Raw genomic sequence first — 6947 nt, forward strand, 5'->3', positions numbered from 1 at the left:
TATTTTTCCGGGGCCAACAACGAACCGAACGAAATTTTGAATTTTAATTGATATTATAAAGCTTGACATTGGAGAAATATAATCTCAAGGAAAAAAAACAACAACGTTACATTACTCTTCCCAATACAAAACATGACCCTCAGAAATTCTTAGAATGATTTCAGATTGACGGTAGAAAAAAGATCAGTGACGTCATCAGAATCGGGTTTTTTCAAGCACACAAGTTTATAAAAAAATCAGGCACTAAACATTATTCTCTCAAAGAAATATAAAGAGCATTTATCAACATAAGCATCAATAAAACAACATGTTCTCATATTCATTTTGTGTTATCCTGTTTTGTAAGTTAATCGGAGGGTTAAACTGAATGCCAGTAATTTGTTTACATTGACAACTGTCCGTTTCTTAGAAAGGGCGACAACCAAGATTAGCAGCGATGTATATACGCCGTATTTCCGGCATAGTTACTTGAATGCTGCTCGCCGTATTTAATGCGATTGAGGCCCTCGAATCCATAATTTCAATATAACAAGAGCGCATGACTCTTTGGCAAACAGGCCAAATCGTCATTTTTTTTGTTTGTTTACTGGGCCCTGTATGTATTGCGCATAGGTGAAACCGGGCTATAACAAGAGCGCGTGACTATGTTAACACATGGTTTTGGTCCCGTTATAACATGGGCAAAATAGGGAAAAATAGCCGATTTTATGCTATAATGTATGTAAATGCATGAAAAATGTAATAATCGGCGAAAAAAAAAACAACGATATTTGTCATGAATTTTGCAAGCGTCTAGAGGTACTGCTCCAATCATAGCGTTCCGGATCCCGGGATTTTCGCCCCGGGAAATTGCAATTGATAATTAAGATGGCCGAAAGAGGTGATGAACCACCGCGAAAAAAATTACGATACGACACAATATTCAATAAGTTCTATTCGTCATATGTTAAATCAGCCTTTTGCAACTCGTATAGACATCTTTGTGTTGTAACTGATATGTGTCAGCTAACAGTAAGTTTCATATACCATAGTGTTCAATTACCGAAATTGATATACATTTGACCCATCACCGAACTAAAGCCGAGATATCCCTGATGGCGTCACAGATGGCCGTAAAATCAAATCCCTTAATATTCTAGATTATTCAATGATCTAGTTACGTGTACAAGGTAGGGTCGGTCTTATTATCCAAATACCCTCCCCCGCAACCCCACCCCCAGACTACCAAGGGACTCTCAAAGACTACAATGTATCCCAGCAAACACATGACGTTAAAATAACGTCGGATTAATGTTAGATTTTGGTCACGACGTCGGCGACCAAAATACGACGTAAATCTGACGTTAAAATACCGATGTCTAATAGACGTTTCTTTTTGACGTCGTACTAACGTCAGGTTATGGTCGGTGTCCTGACGGTAGGTAAAAAAATAACAAAAAAATAATCCTTATTCGCTGTTGTAATCATTTAAACTTTTTTTCAAATGTTATTTGGATTACAAATGAAGTGTTCTTATCTAAATACAGACCAAGATCGCGGCGCTGCAACCTAATAAAACATATAGGTGGCGCTGTATATACGCAAGTTACATGTGTTATTGCTATGAAATCTATTTATAGCCACAGATCTGTTTACAAGTTCCAATCATTTAACGTTGTAATATTATCATTTGTGGTACATTATATGTATCAAAATTACGAGTTTTTAATAGTGCTTTAACATTTAATCATAGTGACAGGAAAGGGAAAGAAAACATAATTAACCTTTAATTCGAATCTAAAGTCACGTGGATGGAAATTCAAATTCGTAGGCGTTACGTTTTGGCTGTCGGTCAGGAATCGGGATGCATTGATAAGTGAATATTATAGATTTCCTTGAACAAAAAGGTCAGTTCAATTTATTTAGATTTATTTCTACTTTGTATTTGATAAATAATTGCATGATTGCAAGCACTCTTAATTTAATTATCATTATTTGAACAGCTGAAGTAAAATGTCACACAAATTCGCGATAATGTCTAATAATAAATCTTTTTAAAATTGACATGTTTTAACTCTGCTTGTGAAGAGTTTATAATATGCCTTTCAGTACTACCAAAGAGAATGCTTAGTTTTCATATTTTTCTTAAACTGTGATGTTTTTGTCAGTTAAAATCTGAGAATTGAGAATGAATTTGTACGATTTCGAGCATTTCGGACCAAGACGTTTCGGTCCCAAATAACCCAAAACGTTCCGGTCCCAAATAACGCAAGACGTTTTGGTTCCAGACATTTCGGCATTAAATCTTTAATTTAAAACTATGAAATATTTAAGACTTGCGTAACTGTTCTATTTCAAACGTAGAATATATACATAAGTTGGAATATAATTTTCTTTTCAGGTAGTTAAAGTGTTGGACATGCTCTCAAAGGTCGGAGGGACGGAAACACGTGAATATGTAAAAAGAAACATATGAAAGTAAGATTTTTGTAAATTCTATTACATACTTTAATCCATACTAAACTGGAGTTTAAAAGCGGCTTTTTAAATGTTCAGTATTTATGTTTACTTTAAATTTTGGTTAAAGCTCTCTTATAAAAAGTTGGCAAAATTGTTCATTAAGTTACAATAACCATGAAAACATTTTTGCTTGTTATTTTTACATGTTTCATAAATTTCTTTTTTTTCAGTGAAAATGATGTCACACTCGCTATTGGGCGCTACAAACGCTACATATCCTCCGGACAGACGAGGGGTGCTGAAAGAAGGTCATATCTTAAAGCATCACACCTCAAAATTCGTGCTAATTCTCATGGATATCTAATAGTATAACTTTGTGAAGTAACTAAAAGGCAGCAATTTATACATTACTGACAATTATCAAAGGAGGTCAAAATATGCAAAATTGCACTAAATGTTTTAGAAATGCTGTAGAAATATAGTTAAAGTACTGAAAATCTGTCATAAATTGCTTGAAACATTATTATCAGAATCTTTTAACTTTTCTTAAAATTATAATATTTTCATTGTTTTATTTGATAAGGCAAACTTTGATAGAAATGTGCATACATTGTTTTGTTCTTTAATATTTGTACATGTTTTCTTAGTTTCATTTATGTCATTGTTTTTGTAATACTTTTTGTTTTGTAATTAACTTATTTTATGTTTTATTTTGTTTAATTTATGAAAATTATTTAACCTTGCAGAATTTACTAAAATTGTATGTATCGTATTGTATTATCTTAAATTAAAAAAGCATGAAACATATTTTTGCTTTTAGTTTTCTTTTATACATTTCATTTGAGGGAAAGTTACTTAATAGAATGAGTTACATTTAATTAGATCAAATCAGGATTAGCCAGAAAATATTTATGACGTGGTGAAACAAAAAAGATTAGGGGAATGATAAGATGAAGGTCAGAAAATGATCAGATTTAGGGCAGAAAAGGGTTAATATTTAGGTCGGAAAATGGTCAGATTGAGGTCGGAAAATGGTTAGAAACTGGTTAGATTTAGGTCGGAAAATGGTCAGATTGAGGTCGGAAAATGGTCAGATTGAGGTCGGAAAATGGTTAGATAATGGTCAGATTTTGGTCAGAAAAAGGTTAAATAATGGTTAGATTCTGACGTCTACCTGACGTCAGATTATTACGTCAAAAAAAACTTTCAAATCCAACCGTTTTTCTGACCGTCATCCGACGTCAGAACCTGACTTAAATCTGACGTCAGTATGACGTCTTGTGTTTGCTGGGATTGTGTTCATTAGAACACTGCTTAATTCCAATAGAAATCAATCAATAAATCACGTTCTGTGAGTAACCTTAACCCCACGTGAGACCACGCAACTCAAGGCCCATGGAATAAGGAAATAAATAAACCCTGCAAAAATGTGTTAAAATTTCAGTCGACACAAATTTCGATACATTAAAATTCACAAACATATGTTGCGGTTCGGACCGGAATATCCGTCCCGAGGTGACCCGCCCATTGTGAGGTAACGAGGCTTGCCGAGTTACTGCCCATGGGCGGGCTACCGAGGGACGGATATTCCGATCCGAACCGCAAACATATGTCAGATATTTTTTCTTGCATATTCTACAATATTCAATTATATTTCAAATTCTTTATCTTTATTTTCAACGGAAATTTATATCATTACAACCGTAACTACTTTTTTACAACAGCGTATGAAATTGCAACTTCATTCCACGGTAAAACGACGTCATCCTAAGCGTGCCATTGTACAGCACGCGACTCATCTTGCACCCCCCCCATGCCAGATGAAATTTCCGGCATGGCTAAAACACACGGAAACGCCAGTCTGCTATGCAAGAAATAAGTTTCTTTCATACTGAACGAAAGAAGAAAATAGATGGTTAATCTATTTTTAAGTGTTATGATTGTTCTCTGTAAATGACTTGCAATCTACGTACTGCTGTTTTTTTTTTACAAATGTTCATTTTTTATATACCTTATATTGTATCATGTATGATTCATAAAGAATTTGAATTTTGTTAAGAAGTACCTAAAATTTGACTGAGTGAAAATTTCATTCAGTAATAATCTAAGGGGAGTAACTACGCGCCACCAATTGTATTAGTAAACGGAATTATTTCCCTAAGGCAGTTTGACAGACGGGCAGTAAATCATTTAAGAATAAGATGTAATGCTTGAGTACCACCCAAGCCGGTGGTAGAGGGCATGAGGGATATTGCACTATTTATTATCTTTCATGTTTAGACTGCATTTTTTTATGTGATTTTGTTGTGAATTATGCTTTCGAAGAATCACCCTTCTTCCAGATTTTTACACTTAACCAGAGCAGGTGTCGAGTGCTGTGTGCAAGCTGTAAAAAGGTGCCCCATACTTCGCTTCAGTGTATTTTTTGGTCCTTCGGAATTATTGATTCCAACACTTTTGGGTGATGAAAATTGAGTACCGCTAAAGACGGTGCTCGGGGGTTAGCAATGGGATGTTGCACTTTTTCATTATCCCTAATGTACAGACTCAATCAAACGAGTCTGCAATTTTCATGTAATTTTGTTGAGATTAGTGCTTCCGAGGGATCACCCTTCTCCGAGAATTTTATACTTCACAACAGCAGGTGTCAATTTCCTTGCGGCAGCTGTAAAAAGTTGCCAAGTACTTCACTTCAGTGTTGTTATATTTTTCTGGTCCTTCGAGATCATTGATTCCAACACTTTTAAATGTTTAAATTTGAGTACCGCTCAAGACGTTGGTACGGGGCTTAATTAAAATAAAGTAAGCAACTCGAATTACGTTTGATAATATTTTTAATCATAATGTAAAATAATTAAATTCCAAAAATTTCTTCTATCTCTGTTCATCTATTGTCCTTCATCTGTAGAATCATCTGAAACAAAAAATAAATTAATAAATCGTAAGAATTTAAGTCACACATTACCAGTGACTTTAAGCAAATGATAAATGAATATAATGCATACGTGACACGTAAGTAAATAACTCATAAAGTTTTCAGTAAATAGTGAATAAGTACATACAGTTGTGTTTTACAATGAATAAAGTTTTGTTTTAAGATATTAAGTAGTTACCTTGAATGAATTCCACTTCTGCAATAAACAGACAGTATTCCAAATGGCGATTCATCGTCATCGTCATCAATGATTACTTCAAGTTCTTCAGGTTGAACATCAACTTGTTTACTGTCGTTCTTCTCCATTGTCTCAAAATTATTAAAGAAGACTTTTCCGGATGTATCATCATGTTTGGCTGGCTTCAATTTGTGACTGTCCAAATCTTTTACGGCAGGATACTCGGTGTTCAAATGCGATGATGCGATCGCCATATTATCAAAGAAGACGTTTCCGAATGGCTCAACATGTTTGAGTGGCTTAAAATTATAACTGTCCAAATCTGTCACGTCAGGATGTTTTGTGTTCAAATACGATGATGCTGTAATTATGTCCATATCCGTTGTTAAAAATTTATTTTCCAATGAAGTAGTAGTTGTCAGAGTTAGCAACGTGCCTATGTGGTAACAACTTTTAGGTTTGTGTTCAACTGTAAAGTTTGCTGGAGAGTGAGGTACACATGGCATTTCAGCTTCTCTTTCAAAATACAGTATAGGGGTAAAATATAAACCAAATATAGACAGTGTTCTTGTGCATGGAACTCTATTGTAACGCAAGGCAAAACTGAATATTCTTTTAAAGTCAGTAACCTTGGGTTTTTCAATGTCTAGTGTTATTGGTTCATTCTTTCTCTCTGTTTGTAGTTGTTGATTACAAATCAAATCATCAGGGACAATGGACTTTTGTGCAGTTTCATGACACTTGTTAACAGGAAGATGCTCACATTTATCATTGTGATTGCCAACTTTATATTTTGAATTTCTTATGAGAATAGACAGTTCTGCCGGTTTGAATTCACTTCATAGAACTCCCTATACATTTGCTTTCTGTTTAAACCAATAAATGGAGAAGGTGCAAGTAAAGATGGTAGCAAACAGCCATTGATCAACTTCTTTTGTTTCAAAGAAAAGAAATAAGCATTGCTCGTATGTCTCTTTTGGAATAAACTTGGCATGGGCTTTATGTCATCTGCTATTGTTTGTGTTACCAGTTTCTTGACTGTTGGCTCCCCAAAGAAGTGAGGCGTTGTTAAGGAAGAGGCTTCGCTGCAATGGATGGTTTTTGAATCGCGCAAAATTATGTTATTTTGCATCTGAGAAATTACAATTTCACATCCTTTATGTTTCGCTTGTTGAACATCATCACCATCATCATCAGCATCCTCCTCCTCATCATCAAGACTTTCTTCATGAACTGGACTGGTTTGAGCTGGTGTGTCCACTGACATTTGTTTAGTGCTTGTTATTTTGTCTGGTTTCACAGCATTTCCAGGTAACTCTCTGTTAGATTTTGGGTATTTGACTTTTGGGTTCTCTTGATGACGAAGGAAAGCGTCAACGCTATTACAAAAAACTT

The 6947-nt window shown here is 34.7% G+C and overlaps 1 long non-coding RNA gene across 1 annotated transcript; it reads left to right on the forward strand.

Moving 5' to 3' along the window:
• Nucleotides 1–1248: 1248 nt before the first annotated feature.
• On the forward strand, nt 1249–3730 carry LOC132724853 (uncharacterized). Its single transcript, XR_009624967.1, has 3 exons — nt 1249–1886; nt 2381–2457; nt 2670–3730. It is a non-coding gene; the product is annotated as an uncharacterized LOC132724853 (long non-coding RNA).
• Nucleotides 3731–6947: the final 3217 nt, after the last annotated feature.

Source organism: Ruditapes philippinarum, unplaced genomic scaffold (genome assembly GCF_026571515.1).
Source record: "Ruditapes philippinarum isolate M1 unplaced genomic scaffold, ASM2657151v2 ctg9798_1_1_1_1, whole genome shotgun sequence".
NCBI classification, from domain to species: Eukaryota; Metazoa; Mollusca; class Bivalvia; order Venerida; family Veneridae; genus Ruditapes; species Ruditapes philippinarum.